This window comes from Choloepus didactylus, chromosome 6 (genome assembly GCF_015220235.1).
Source record: "Choloepus didactylus isolate mChoDid1 chromosome 6, mChoDid1.pri, whole genome shotgun sequence".
NCBI lineage: Eukaryota > Metazoa > Chordata > Mammalia > Pilosa > Megalonychidae > Choloepus > Choloepus didactylus.
Genome location: NC_051312.1, coordinates 62,364,548 through 62,381,168, shown reverse-complemented (window position 1 = coordinate 62,381,168; position 16,621 = coordinate 62,364,548). Strand labels below are relative to the sequence as shown.

Genomic DNA, 16,621 nt, shown 5'->3' with positions numbered 1-16,621 from the left:
AACCTTGAGGACATAATGCTAAGCGAAATAAGCCAGACACAAAAAGAGAAATATTATATGCTACCACTAATGTGAACTTTGAAAAATATAAAACAAATGGCTTATAATGTAGAATGTAGGGGAACTAGCAATAGAGAGCAATTAAGGAAGGGGGAACAATAATCCAAGAACAGATAAGCTATTTAACGTTCTGGGGATGCCCAGGAATGACTATGATCTGTTAATTTCTGATGCATATAGTAGGAGCAAGTTCACAGAAATGTTGCTCTATTAGGTAACTTTCTTGGGGTGAAGTAGGAACATGTTGGAAGTTAAACAGATATCTTAGGTTAGTTGTCTTTTTCTTACTCCCTTGTTATGGTCTCTTTAAAATGTTCTTTTATTGTATGTTTGTTTTCTTTTTAACTTTTTTTTCATACAGTTGATTTAAAAAAGAAGGGAAAGTTAAAAAAAAAAAAAAAGATGCAGTGCCCCCTTGAGGAGCCTGTGGAGAATGCAGGGGTATTCGCCTACCCCACCTCCCTGGTTGCTAACATGACCACAGACATAGGGGACTGGTGGTTTGATGGGTTGAGCCCTCTACCACAGGTTTTACCCTTGGGAAAACGGTTGCTGCAAAGGAGAGGCTAGGCCTCCCTATGGTTGTGCCTAAGAGCCTCCTCCCGAATGCCTCTTTCTTGCTCAGATGTGGCCCTCTCTCTCTGGCTAAGCCAACTTGAAAGGTGAAATCACTGCCCTCCCCCCTACGTGGGATCAGACACCCAGGGGAGTGAATCTCCCTGGCAACGTGGAATATGACTCCCGGGGAGGAATGTAGACGTGGCATCTTGGGACGGAGAACATCTTCTTGACCAAAAGGGGGATGTGAAAGGAAATGAAATAAGCTTCAGTGGCAGAGAGAATCCAAAAGGAGCCGAGAGGTCACTCTGGTGGGCACTCTTACACACACTTTAGACAACCCTTTTTAGGTTCTAAAGAATTGGGGTAGCTGGTGGTGGATACCTGAAACTATCAAACTACAACCCAGAACCCATGAATCTCGAAGACAGTTGTATAAAAATGTAGCTTATGAGGGGTGACAAGGGGATTGGGAAAGCCATAAGGACCACACTCCACTTTGTCTAGTTTATGGATGGATGAGTAGAAAAATAGGAGAAGGAAACAAACAGACAAAGGTACCCAGTGTTCTTTTTTACTTCAATTGCTCTTTTTCACTCTAATTATTATTCTTGTTATTCTTGTGTGTGTGCTAATGAAGGTGTCAGGGATTGATTTCGGTGATGAATGTACAACTATGTAATGGTACTGTGAACAATCGAAAGTACGGTTTGTTTTGTATGACTGCGTGGTATATGAATATATCTCAAAAAAATGAAGATTAAAAAAAAAAAGACATAATGCTGAGCAAAATAAGCCAGGCACAAAAAGAGAGATATTGTATGTTACCACTAATGTGAATTCTGTGAAAAATGTACAATATTTTATACTGTAGAATGTAGGGGACCTAGAGATACCAATTAGTGGAGGGGGAATGATAATCTAATAAGAACAGATAAACTATGGAGGGTAATCTCAATGTTATGGGAATCCTCAGGAATGATTATGGTTTGTAAACTTTCTTGGATATAGTAAGATCATGTTGGAAGCAATAGAGTTATTTTAGGTTTTTTTTTTTTCTTATTCCTTTGTTTTCTTAGGGGTTGTTAATTTTCTTGGGGTATGGTAGGAACATATTGGAAGCAATGTAGTTATTTTAGATTATTTGTTTTTCTTACTCCTCTGTTTGGACATGGTTTATTAATTTTCTTGGGGTATGGTAGGAACATATTGGAAGCAAAGTAGTTATTTTAGGTTATTTGTTTTCCTTAATCCATTGCTTTGTTTGAAATGTTGTGGGGTTTTTTTGGTTGTTGTTTGCCTGTTTGTTTTTAATTTTTTGATAAACAAAGTTAAAAAATTGAAAAAAAAAAACATTATTGAATTATTTTATTCAAAACAATGTAAAACCATGCAACTTTGTATCAAATTATGATGTCTAAATATTCTAGATACCTGTTAAAGTATATAAGTCTGACTACACTAGAGATAGTACAGGTATTTTCATTCCTCTAGTATACTGTTATACCATTCTAACCATACTAGAAAATTATTGAATATTCTCTTTTCATTTGTTCTTTACTATGACTTGATATTTTGGAAATTTGTGTGCTCTCTGCTGATAATGGCACTTAATTTAGAAAAGTATTTTGTCAAATGGTGGCTATTAAGAATCCTCCTATGTTGGGGGTGGAGTGGGAGGGCCAAAGACTGAATTCATAGTAGCTTTGGAACTATGCCAGCCAATGATTAGAAGGGATGATATTTGTTTTGTGGTGAAATGGGATTTTTTTTTTTAATGTTAAGCAAGGGTACCCATATTAAAAAGTAAGTTAGGGAACCACCACTCAAGTTCAACTGGGTGCTTTTAATCATTACTGCCACAGTGGGCTGTTACAGTTCTATAAAGATACAGAGACTTTCTAAGATTTACCACAGGTAGCAAACTAAGGCCATGAGCAGGGTATGTTATGCCATCTCTATCTTTACAAAGCATTGTCTGAAGAATAAAAAGCATGTTTATTGTTAAAATTTCACATTAAGAGAAAAAAAGTGATACACACAAATTGCAGACACTAATACTGAGGGCATGAAGAATAATGAGTGATCTGGTAAGAAACTCTTAAGAGTTTCCTAGAGAGATGGTGACTCAAGCTGTTTCAAGGAAAAAAGGTATATTGGGGCTAATAAGAGAATATTTACTTGGAGTAAGTGGAAAGTGTTTGGATGTATTATGTCCCCCAAAATGCCATGTTCTTTAATGCAGTCTTGTGGGGGCAGATGTATTAGTGTTGATTAGGTTGGAATCTTTGGATTAGGTTGTTTCCATGGAGATGTGACTCACCCAACTGTGGGTAATAACTTTGATTAGACTATTTCCTGGAGGTGTGGCGCCGCCCATGCAGCGTGGGTCTTGTTTAGTTTTACTGGAGTATTTTAAAAAGAGCCACACAGGCCCAGATGCTTGCTGGCTGACGCTGATGCTTAGACATACTTGGAGGCTGCAGCCAAAAGAGACATTTTGAAGACGGCTGCTGAAAGCAGACTTTTGCTAACAATCTGGGATGCTAGCCCAGTGTTTGCTCCAGAGAAGCTAAGAGAGGACAAAACGCCCCAAGAATAACATTTTGAAGAATGCACAGGAGCTGGGAGAGGATCTGGAATACAACCTGGGATCAGCAGATGCCAGCCACGTGCCTTCCCAGCTACGAAAGTTTTCCTAGATGCCGTTGGCCTTCCTCCAGTGAACGTATACCCATGTTGATACCTTAAGTTGGACATTTTCGTGGCCTTCAGACAGTAAATTTGTAACCAAATAAACCCCCTTTTTAAAAGCTAATCCATTTCTGGTATTCTGCATTCTGGCAGCATTAGCAAACCAAAACAGGGGGAAAGCAGATGATGACAGGCTTAAAGCAATGATTAGCAACGTCAATGCAAGTGAACTTCAAACTTTTTTATTGTGACCCATGCTATGAGAAATATACTTTATATTGCAACCCAACTCATGTGTGTGTGTGTGTGTGTGTGTGTGTATAAAGGGAATTAAAATTAAAAGAGAGGCCTCCCTGTATTTGTGCCTAAGAGTCTCCTCCTGAATGCCTCTTTGTTGCTCAGATGTGGCCCTGTCTCTCTGGCTAAGCCAACTTGAAAGGTGAAATCACTGCCCTCCCCCCTATGTGGGATCAGACACCCAGGGAAGTGAATCTCCCTGGCAACGTGGAATATGACTCCCGGGGAGGAATGTAGACCCGGCATCGTGGGATGGAGAACATCTTCTTGACCAAAAGGGGGATGTGAAAGGAAATGAAATAAGCTTCCGTGGCAGAGAGATTCCAAAACGAGCCGAGAGATCACTCTGGTGGGCACTCTTACGCACACTTTAGACAACCTTTTTTAGGTTCTAAAGAATTGGGGTAGCTGGTGGTGGATACCTGAAACTTTTAAACTACAACCCAGAACCCATGAATCTCGAAGACAGTTGTATAAAAATGTAGCTTATGAGGGGTGACAGTGGGATTGGGAATGCCATAAGGACCAAACTCCACTTTGTCTAGTTTATGGATGGATGTGTAGAAAAGTAGGGGAAGCAAACAAACAGATAAAGGTACCCAGTGTTCTTTTTTACTTCAATTGCTCTTTTTCACTCTAATTATTATTCTTGTTATTTTTGTGTGTGTGCTAATGAAGGTGTCAGGGATTGATTTAGGTGATGAATGTACAACTATGTAATGGTACTGTAAACAATCGAAAGTACAATTTGTTTTGTATGACTGCGTGGTATGTGAATATATCTCAATAAAATGATGATTAAAAAAAAAAAAAATTAAAAGAGAGAACCGACTGTCACCCACGGAGCTACCTCTCCTGTTGGGACCAAGCGACTGAGGCCTTTGTGTGCCCTTCCTGGGGTATCAGCCTCCCTCGGCAAGACATCCAAGTGCTGAGATGGGGAGCAAGACATTGAAATGCCTTATGCCCTTCTGCACATGGTGATCCAGGGCTCCCCCAAGGGCAGTTGCCTGCCTCTCCTTACCTACCAGGACATGGGCCTCAACCAAAAGCTATGTTTCAAAACCTTCTTCAACTCTGAGGACATGCAGGAGATTACAAAGCACTTTGTGGCATGCCATGTGGATGCCCCTGGGCAGCAGGTGTGGGCATCGCAGTTCCCTCAGGGGTACAGTTCGCCTCCATGGAGCATCTAGCCATCATGGTCTCCAGCACGGTGCAGCATTTTGGGTTCAAGTATGTGACTGGCATCGGAGTGGGAGCTGGAGCCTAGGTCCTGGCCAAGTTTGCACTCATTTTCCCCAACCTGGTGAAGAGGCTGGTGCTGACAATCATCGACCCCAACAGCAAAGGCTGACTCACCTAGACTGCCACCAAACTTTCTGGCCTGACCAGCACCTTACCCAACACCATGCTATCCCACCTCTTCAGGCAGGAGGAGCTAGTGAACAATATGGAGTTGGTTCAGAGCCACGGGCAGCAGATTAGGATCGTGGTGAATCAGGCAAACCTGCAGCTCTTCTGGAACATGTACAACAGCAGCAGAGACCTGGACATTAACCGGCCTGGAACAGTGCCCAATGCCAACATGACCCACTGCCCCATGATGCTGGTGGTTGGTTTTAACGCACCTACTGAGGATGGGGTGATCGAGTGTAATTCCAAACTGGACCGAACCACTACAATCTTCCTGAAGACAGCAGATTCCGGGCACCTCCCCCAAGTCACATAGCCCAAAAGCCGATGGAAGCCTTCAAATACTTCCTGCAAGGCATAGGCTACAAGCCCTCAGCTACCATGACCTGACTGTCTGGCTCATACACAACGTCCTTCAGCAGTGCCGGCTCAGTGGATGGCAGCCGCCCACAGGCCTGCACCCACTGGAGAGCAACGAGGGCCTGAGCCCAGATCAACTATACCATAGAGGTGTCCTATTAAAGCCTCAGGCCCACTGAAGATGTCCACCCACCCACTCACCCTCATTCACTCACTATCCCACTGCCATCCTTGTGCCTGCTCATTTTCCCTTTATTTTTGTGAGGGTACAAGGGAGGAAATGGGTTATTTCTCTTTTTGTTTTTTTAAAAAAATGAGGGGTTCATCATAAATGCTGCAACAGAACACTTTCCAGATGGTTTAAGGGATTTGCTTCCCCTCCCCACCCCCCAATTTACTCAAATTGTTAATCTGTCTGAATTAGACCATCTCATCAACTCCCTATGGCCCAAGCACAGAAAGATGGATGGGGATACAGGAAAGAAGGGGATTAGCTAAAGAAAGAATTGGAGTCCTTCTATGGCAAGGATCCAGGATAATATCCTACACACAGGAAAGAACATGGATAGGAAAAACAGTGGGCAAGCAGGTTTGAGGATGGGTAGGGTATTCAGAGGGTGGTGGATGGTAAGACCACAGGAGCATGGGTCCAGTGTAGGCAGTGCCACAAGAGCCAGGAGACAGAAGCAGAGAGCACTGATTGGTGAGGAACCCTGGAGCTCTGAGAACCTCTTCTCCAACCCTGTTCCCCAAGTACACCTGTTTTTGTTTTATAGTAATGTGACAATCACCTGAACAGTAGCCACAAGGGGATGCTCATAACAGGTGGTCATTTTCCTTGTGCTCTCTGGACTCAGCTGGTGCTGCAGGGCCAGGCAGGGAGGGGCTGAAGGGGATTTCTCTGCCCAAGGAAGTCAGAACATGGAGAAACCTAAGGGCAGGAAACCCACAGATTGACCTGTCCAACCTGAACACTCTGCTACCTGCCGATTCGCTCTCATTTCTGAAACAAGACCCTGAAGACTTGGGCCTCCCTGAGGTTGAAGTCCACCTAGTCTCCATGGTGATTTGACAGGGGGCTGAGGGAAAAGGCTAGGATAACATATGGTGAGTGCTTTTAGTGGCCAGCTGGTGGCCAGCAGCAGTGGTGGCTGAGAGGTGCCATAGACTCCTTTTATGCCCCCAGGTTCCACAGAGGTCAACCTAATCAGCAGGGGGTAGTCCGTGATGTTTCTAGGGAGAATTCTCATAATGTATGCCAACCTTTCACTTAGGTATCACTGAGGAAGGAGAGTTGATCTGGAGAGAGAGATCTGGTCTGTCCACAGACCCACATCTTCTCCGTCTCAAGACTGCTGAGTGAGCTTGCTGGGTCCTGGGGTGGGAGGTGGTTCTTGAAGTGCAAAAGGACCAGGTAAAGGAGGAAAGGTCCCCACACACTCCAGTCCTCTCCTCCCACCTGAAGCCCAGTACTGTACCATGTTCTTCCCATCTACCCACCTTACCAGGTAGAATCTCTCAGCCCAGAAACCAGGAGCTACTTCTCTCAGAGCCTAAACCAATTGCCATAAACCTCAAAATGATCAAAAAAGAGAAGGAAGACAGCAATGAAAACTGAAGGGCTGTGGTGAAGGGAGGATGTGCACAAGGTATTCTGAGGCTGAGAGGATATCCATATCCATGTTTCCTCTGCACAAGTCATCCCCTCTCCTTTTATAACCTCAAGCCATTACTAGACTGCTCTAGAGCCTGGCAGAGTGTTAGTCTATCCCCAGATCTATTCACTCTCGTGCTTCCTTTGAATGTTGATTGTGACTGAAAAATTGATACCCTTTACTGTAGATAATGCTACAAACCTTGGATTTTTTCCCCTACATTCTTTCAGATGAGATATCTATAAATATCTATACATATATATACACATATTGGGTCCTTCTTTGTGGGATTTTCCATCAGAGATAGCGTCTGCTTTCTTTGATCAAGGTGGATTTTTAATGGAGTTTATCTTCCTCTCGGTACAAAGCGAAGAGCCTAGTTTTATATATTCTGGTGGCTGATGTCATGAGACTTTGAGATGAGAAAATGTAAAACAAATAAAAGTCCTTGTCAATGTAGAGCTAACTGTGCTGAAAAACTAATAAACTAAGAAGAAGAAAAAAAGGAAAATTAACAAGTTATAAAAAATACTCTGTGAGGGCTCTGATAATTTCTATTATACTTCATTTTTTCCAAAATGCCAGTCATAACCCACTATGCTGATTTCACAATGTATTCTGTGTCACTACTCACTATTTGTAAAATATTGCTTTTAGGTGACAATAAGAATTACCTGAGATATTTGTCTAAAATGTAGATTTCCAGGCTCCAGCCATAAAAATTCAGGATTAGTGGGTCTGGAGTGGAAGCCAGGAACCTGTAATTTTAACAAGCACCCTAGGCAATTCTGCACAGGTAACCAATCCATAAAGTATATTTTAAGAACCACTGGCTAACAGAAAAGCAACAGACAGAATCAACAAAACCAAAAGTTGGGTCTTTGAAAAAGATCAATAAAATTGGCAAATTCCTTCTGCTAGACTGGCAAAGAAAAAAAAGAGAAGATAAAAATAACAAAATAAATTAAAAGGGGGATATTGCTACCAACCTTACAGAAACAGAAAGGATTATAAGAGGATACTATGAACAAATTAGATAACCTAGATGAAATGGACAAATTCCTAGAAAAACATAATTACCTAATATGAATCAAGGAGAAAGAGAAGATCTCAACCAACCAATAACAAGAGATTGAAAGAGTACACAACAGAGAAAAGTCCCAAGAAAGCAAAATCCAGGACCATGTGGCTTCACTGGTGAGTTTTATCAAGCCTTCAAAGAAGAATTAACACCACTCCTTCTCAAGCTCTTCTAAAAAAAAAAAAAAAAAAAAGAAAAATTAAAGAGGAGAGGACACTTCTCAACTCATTCTATCAGATCAGCATCACCCTATTACCAAAGCCCAATAAAGACATCACAAGAAAATTAAATTACAGACCAGTATCCTTTATGGTATAGATACAAAAATCCTCAAAAAATACAGCAAACCAAATCTAACAGCACATTAAAAGGGTTATACACCATGGCCAAGTGGGATTTCCCAGGAATGCAAGGGTGATTTAACATAAGATAAAAAATATATTACACCACATTAATAGAATGAAGGGAAAAGAACAATGTGATCATCTCAATTGATGAAGAAAAGGCATTTGACAAAATCCAGCACCCTTTCTTAATTAAAAACTCAGAAAGGAGACTTCCAGGAAGATGGTGGAGTACGTGAGGCTCCTCCTCTATGAAAGAAACTAGAGAGGTGCCAGAGGATGTCCAGGACCACAGTTTCGGGGTGTGACCAGCCATACAGGGTCCTCCACAGTATGTGGAGGGGATGTGGACAAAAATGCAAGACACTGTGACTCGAGGGACAGGGTGAGTTTGTTCCGGTGGGGACTGACTCCCAGGGCTGGCAGCAGCAAGACAGCTGCCAGGCAAGGGAGTGAGCAGTGGCTCTCCACTCCCATGCACCTACCTTGGCAGTTAGCAGAGGAGATGATTCTTCACAGCCAGTCAGCCGTGAGCTCCTGTGTGGGAAACTGGGGGACAGCGTTTACTCTCCCTAGCAGGGGGAATGCACTGGCAAGAAGCCAGTGCAGGAGAGGGCGCTATACGAACAATCAGGAGCCCCTCCCAACCCCAGAGACTTGCGGGCGCTTGGCAGACAGGGACCTGGGCATGTATGATCTGCAGGGTACCCTTGAGCGGACTCCCTGCCTTATTGCTCAGGGGCCATATCGCAGCCCCAGGACAGTACAAACACAGAACTGGTGCACTGATTGGTTCCCCACCCCATTTGGACAGCCACCCAGTGCACAGAAGTTTGACAAACACTGGCTTGAGAGCACCACCTGCTGATAGATAGGGAAACTGCTCTCCAGCAAGCTGTAGCTCACCCAAATTATACACAAATGCTCAAATAATCCTGTATTTCCCAAAATAACCTTATCAAGACAAGCAAATGCCCTGAACCAAACAGAAAATCACGAAGCACTTTAAGAATATAGAAGATATGGACAAGCCAAATGAATAATTTAAAAAGCCAGAAGAGACACAAAATTTGGAGCAATTAAAGATGTACAAACAAATCTCCAAAACAACTTCAACAAGATGGCTAAAGACATAAAAGAAATCAACAATACTCTAGAAGAGCATAAAAAAGAATTTGAAAGAATAAGTGAAAAAAAAAGCAGATCTTATGGAAATAAAAGATACTGTGGATCAAATTAAAAATATACTAGAGACAGACAACAGAAGATTTTTCTGAAGAGGCAGAAGAAAAGAACAGGTGATAAAGAAGACAGAGCAATCAAATGCAAACGTACAAAAGAACAAATGGTGAAAAACACTGAAAAATTTGAAATGGATCTCAAGAGAAATGATGGACAACATGAAGCAAACAGACATAGGAATCATTGGTGTCCTAGAAGGAGAAGAGAAGTGTAAAAGGCTAGGAAGAGTGCTTCAAGACATAGATGGGGAAAACCTCCCAACTCTTCTAAAGGACATAAATATGCAAATCAAACATGCCCAATGAACTCCAAATAGAATAAATCCAAATAAACTTACTCCAAGACATACACTGAGTAGATTGTCAAATGCTGAAAAGAAGGAGAAACTTCTGAAAGCAGCAAGAAAGAAGTGATTCACCACATACAGGGGAAACAACATAAAACTAAGTACTGACTACTCAGTGGGCATCATAGAGGCAAGAAGGTAGTGTTATGACATATTAAAGATTCTGAAAGAGAAAAATTGCCAGCCAAGAATTCCTTATCCAGCAAATCTCTCCTTCAAAACTGAAGGAGGGTTTAAAATTTTTACAGGCAAAAAAAAATGCTGAGAGAATTTATTAACAAGAGAACTGCCCTGTAAGAAATACTAACAAGATCTCTACCAGCTGAGGAAAAAAAAAAGGAGGGGGGGGAGACAGGATGTCTGGAAAAGGGCACAGAACTGAAGAATATAAGTAAGGGTAACTTAAAGGAAAAAAAGAGAGAGAAAGAGAGAGAGAGAAAAAAAAAAAACATCTAACAACTAAAACCCAAAGGAGAAGGTGGCTGGTTCAAGAACTCCTTTCACAGTAATAACTTTGAATGTGAATGGATTAAACCCTCCAATTAAAAGACACAGGCTAGTAGAATGGATTAAAAAGTATGAATCACCGATATGCTGTTTACAAGACATTCATCTTAGACCCTTCGACACAAAGAGACTGAAAGTGAAATGATGGAAAAAAATATTCTACGCAAACTACAACCAAAAGAAAGCTGGGGTAGCTATACTAAAATTGGACAAAACAGACTTTAAATGCAATGATGTCATAAGAGACAAAGAAGGACACTATATATTAATAAAAGGTACAATTCATAAAGAAGAAATAACAATCATAAATGTTTATGCACCCAAACAAGGAGCTCCAAAATACGACACAAACATTGGCTAAACTGAAGGGAGCTACAGACACATTTATAATAATAGTGGGACACTTCAATATACCACTCTCTTCTATAGAAAGAACAATTAGACAGAGAACCAATAAGGAAACTGAGAACCTAAACAATATGATAAATGAATTAGATGTAACAAACATACGTAGATCATTACATCTGAAAGTACCAGGATATACATTCTTCTCTAGTGACCATGGAACATTCTTGAGGACAGATCATATGCTAGGGCACAAAACAAGTCTTAATAAATTTTGAAAGATTGAAATTATTCAAAGCACATTCCCTGAGCATAATGGAATGCAACTATTAATCACCAAAGAACTAGATCTTTCACAAATATACGGAGGTTAAACAACATGCTCCTAAACAACCAGTGGATCAAAGAAGAAACTGTAAGAGAAATAAGTAAATATCTTGAGATGAATGAAAACAAAAAACAACATATGAAAACAAAAAAACAACATATGAAAACCTGTGGGATGCAGCTAAGGTTGGGCTGACAGGGAAACTTACAGCTCTAAATGCATATATCCAAAAGCAAGAAAGAGCTAAAGCCAAAGACCTAACTGAACTGAAGAGACTGGAGAATGATCAGCAGACTAACCCCTAAAGCAAATAGAAAAAAAGAAATAACAAAGATTAAAGCAGAAATTTTTTGGAGAACAAAAAAACAATAGAGAGAATAAATAAAACTAAAATTGGTTCTTTGAGAAGATCAACAAGATTGACAGACCCTTAGCTAGACTGACAAAGGCAAAAAGAGAGAAGGCCCAAATAAACAGAATCAAAAATGAGACAGGGATAATTACTATGGATCCCAAAGAAATGAAAAAACATCATAAGAGGATACCATGAGCAACTGTATGCCAACAAGCTAGACAATGTTGAGGAAATGGACAATTTTCTGGAAACACATGAACAACCTAGACTGACCCAAGAAAAAATAGAAGATCTCAACAAACCAATCACAAGTCAGCCATCAAAAAACTACCTACAGAGGATATAAGATGGCAGCATAGAGAGGAGTGGAAGCTAGTTAGTCCCCCTGGAACAACTAATAAACAACCAGGAACAATTAGTAAATAATCTGGAATAACTGAGAGGGGACAAACATGACCATCTGCCCATCATACACCAACCTGAATTGGGAGGAATGTCCAAGATTACAGCATATAATCTGTAAGTAAAACCTGTGGGTCTAAGCTGGGAGCCCTCTCCCCACCACAGCGCAGGTTGCAAAGCCTCCTGATGCTAGAGAAACGCTCTCTCCCACAAGAGAATATACCTCAGCTGAGCTCCAACTGGGGTTTTAATTAACAAGCGTGGACTGCTTGCTACAAGCAACAAATCCCCAACGAGCAGACAGAGGCTTTGGGTGATGACTGACCTTGGAGACCTGGAGGGTGGCTGCGGACTGAAGGGGGCTTTCTGTCCCTGTTTCGGCTCAGTGAAGAAAGCCTCAGCCATTTTCAGTTCCCAGCACTCTGACCCAGACAAGGGTAGAGATTGTACAGGCAGAGTCTATTCAAATGCTAATGACCTCTCCCTAGAGGGGGATATCTTCCCTAAGAGGAAAGCGGTGGGGCCCAGCTCTACCACCTGCCTTCCATTCAAAACCAGACCCCAGAGCCTGGGGGAAAACAGCCACAGGCCACACCTCCTTTCACCAGGCTGGAATTACAGGCTGACAGGCACCATGTTCTGGGCAGAAAAGCACAGTGACCTGAGGCATCCCAGGGTGTACCAATTTTCTAAGACACACCCTAAGGGAAACCAGATACTGAATATTTCTTCCTTATGGGACCTGAGCCCATTCTGGTCTGGGAAAACCTGATTGAGGTAAACAAGGAAACCATGCCAAGACAACAGAAAACTACAACCTACACTAAGAAAAACGAAGTTATGGCGCAGTCAGAGGAAGAAACTTACACTTCAACTGAGATGCATACCTTAAACAACTAATACTAAGCCAATTCAAAAAGTTTAGGGAGGATATGGCAAAACAGATGGACCATATAATGAAAACACTTGGCATACATAAGGTAGAAACTGAAAGTTCAAAAAACCAACTGGCAGAATCTATGGAAATGAAAGGCACAACACAAGATTTGAAAGACACAATGGAAACATACAACAACAGATCTCAAGAAAAGAAGAAAACACTCAGAAACTGGAAAACAAAACACCTGAAAGCCTACACACAAAAGAACAGATAGAGACAAGAATGGAGAAATACGAGCAACATCTCTGGGAACATAAGGACAGAACGAAAAGCAAGAATGTACGTGTCATTGGTGTCCCAGAAGGAGAAAAGAAAAGAGGCAGAAGCAATAATAGAGGAAATAATGAATGAAAATTTCCCATCTCTTATGAAAGACATAAAATTACGGATCCAAGAAGTGCAGCGTACCCCAAACAGAATAGATCTGAATGGGCCTACACCAAGACGCTTAATAACCAGATTATCAAATGTCAAAGATAAAAAGAGAATCCTGAAAGCAAGAGAAAAGCAATCCATCACATACAAAGGAAGCTTGATAAAACTATGTGCGGATTTCTCAATAGAAACCATGGAGGCAAGAAGAAGTGGGGTGATATATTTAAGATACTGAAAGAGAAAAACCACCAACAAAGAATCATATATCTGGCAAAACTATCCTTCAAATATGAGGGAGAGCTTAAAATATTCTCTGACAAACGACAATGACAGTTTTTGAACAAGATACCTACTCTTCAGGAAACACTAAAGGAAGCACTGCAGACAGAAAGGAAAAGACAGGAGTGAGATGTTTGGAACACAGTTTTGGGAGATAGTAGCACAGCAAAGTAAGTATACTTAACAAAGATGACTGTGAATATGGTTGAAAGAGGAAGGGTGGGACCACGTGGGACACCAGAACAACAGACGAAGGATAAAGACTGGGACTGTGTAGCTCAGGAAAACCTAGGGTGCTCAACGATTGTAACAAAAGGTACAAATATGTTTTTACATGAGGGAGAACAAATGAATGCCAACATTGCAAGGTGTTAAAAATAGGGTGGGACTGGGGGGAAAATACAATCAGTGCAAACGAGAGACTATAATTACGGAAACATTGTATTATGCTTCCTTTAATAAAACAAAGGCAGTATACCAAAGCTAAATGCATGGGGGGCGGTGGGGAACAGGAGGAAGGTATGGGACTCCTGGCATTGGTGATGTTGTCTGACTCTTTATTCTACATTAGGTTAATGCTATCTTTCCTTCTGTTGCTTTCTAGCTATCAAGTTTTGTTTTTTGTTTGTTTGTTTTTCTCTCTCTCTTTCTCTTTTCTTTTTATTTTGTCTCTTTGCCTTCTTTGACTCTTCCTCCTTCTTTGTGGAAGAAATGGAGATATTCTTATGTACATAGTGGCGATGGTGCTAAACACATAAATACGTGACTATACAGGGAACCAATGATTGTTTACTTGGGACGGAATGTATGGTGTGTGAACAAAAGCATCTTAAAAGAAATGGGTTGGATTACAGGCAAGATGGTGGAGCAGTGAGGTGTAGGTTTTAGTTACTCCCCCAGGGCAGCAGACAGAAAGCCAGGAACTGCGTGGACTGGACACCGCAGAGCAACCTGACTTTGGGCATACTTCATACCACACACATGAACATGTGGAACAGCTGAGATCAGCAAAATCTGCAATTTTTTGTGGCCAAGGGACCCATGCCCCTCCCTCCCAGGCTCAGTCCAATGGGAGGAGGGGCCATCAGTGTTGGGAAGGAGGAGGGAGAACTGCAGCTGTGGCTCTTATCAGAAACTCATTCTACTGATCCAAACTCAAATGTAGATAGAGCGAGACCAGACACCGGAGAATCTGGGAACAGCCATCCTGGCGGAGAAGAGATAGGGATAGCAAAAACAGCAAGGAAAACCCAAAAATAAAAGCTGAGACTTTTTGGAGATCTGGTGAACATAGAATGGGGACGGGCAGAGCTCAGGCAGAGTCAGGCTCATATGCAAATAAATCCAGAAAGTGAGTGTCTTTGTCTGAAAAGCCAGTTTGGTTTCTCTGCTCCCGGGATCTTTCCTTAATGGCCCTAATCTCCTTGTCTCTTAGTATTTCAATAGCCAATTAGCTCTGCAAGGAGGGCCCTTCCTTTTTTTTTTTTTTTTTTCTCTTTTTCTCTTTTTCTAAAACAATTACTCTAAGAAGCCCACTACAGAAAGCCTCGAAGACTTGCAATTTGGGCCCAGACAAGAGCAGAGCTAAGAGAGCTCTGACACTCCAGGCAATAAGTCCAGTGGCTGAGAAAATTTGCTAAACTACACAAATTTCCAAGAAAAGGGTGGTATCCCCTCAAAGCCATCTTCCCGGGGGGCAGGGAACACTCCTGCCAGGAGCCGGCTCCACAGCCCAGAGCTGCCCCAGACAACCCAGTGTGACGGGAAGTGATTCCAACACAACGCACACACCACAAAATCAGGCATGGACATTAGCCTTTCCCACAGCTCACTGTCCCAAAGTTGGGAAGGTGGAGCTGTGTGCATTAACATCCCATTCAGCCATCCTTTCAGCAGACTGGGAACGCCCCTACACAGCCCTGCAGCCCAGACCTGCCCTGGGGGGACGCTGCTCACCTGTGACATAGCACAGTCATCCATCAACAGAGGACCAGGGGGTGTACAGCTTGGAAGAGGGAATCACTCGCAAGTCCCAGGGGCCATACGCCAATACCAAGGACTTGTGGGTCAGTGGCAGACACAAACTGTGGCGGGACTGAACTGAAGGATTAGACTACTGCAGCAGCTTTAAATCTCCAGGAACACCGGGGAGATTTGATTGTTAGAGCCGCCCCTGCTCCCTGACCACTCAGACACACGTGCCATATACAGGGCGGGCAACACCAACTACACACACAAGCTTGGTGCACCAATTGGACTCCACAAGACTCACCCCACTCACCACAAAGACAAAGCGGGGGAGAACTGGCTTGAGGGGAATAGGTGGCTCACGGACGCCACCTGCTGGTTAGAGAAAGTGTACTCCTCAAAGCTGTAGATCTGACAAATGAGACATAAGGGTTTTAATCAATCTACAAATCCTAAAAGAACCCTATCAAGTTAAGGAAATGCCAAGAGGCCTAAAACAACAGAAAATTTTCAAACATACAAAAAAAAACCAGACGATATGGATAACCCCAGCCCCAACACTCAAATCAAAAGATCAGAGGAGACACAGTACTTGGAGCAATTAATCAAAGAACTAAACATGAACAATGAGACCATGCCACAGGATATAAAGGACATGAAGAAGAGCACGGCACAGGATAGAAAGGACATGAAAAAGACCCCAGAAGAGCATAAAGAAGAAATTGAAAGAGTAAATAAAAAAATACACAATCTAATGGAAATAAAAGAAACTGCTGACCAAATTAAAAAGATTCTGGAAACTCACAGTACAAGACTAGAGGAAGCTGAACAGCAAATCAGTGACCTGGAAGAAGACAGAATGGAAAATGAAAGAACAAAAGAAAGAATGTGGAAAAAATCAAAACGGACATCAGGGATACAATAGATAATATAAAACATCCAAATATAAGACTCATTGGTGTTCCAGAAGGGGAAGGGAAGGGTAAAGGTCTGGGAAGGGAAGGGTAAAGGTCTAGGAAGAGTATTCAAAGAAATTGTTGGGGAAAACTTCCCAAATCTTCCCAACACC

At 42.0% G+C, this 16,621-nt stretch overlaps 1 protein-coding gene and 1 pseudogene across 4 annotated transcripts in view; one reads left to right on the top strand and one right to left on the bottom strand.

The window, feature by feature from the left end:
- Window positions 1-16,621, bottom strand: part of UEVLD (UEV and lactate/malate dehyrogenase domains) — a 159,153-nt gene that overhangs the window by 27,213 nt on the left and 115,319 nt on the right. The gene's annotated exons all lie outside the window — the stretch shown is intronic.
- Window positions 4,572-5,547, top strand: LOC119535850 (annotated as a pseudogene).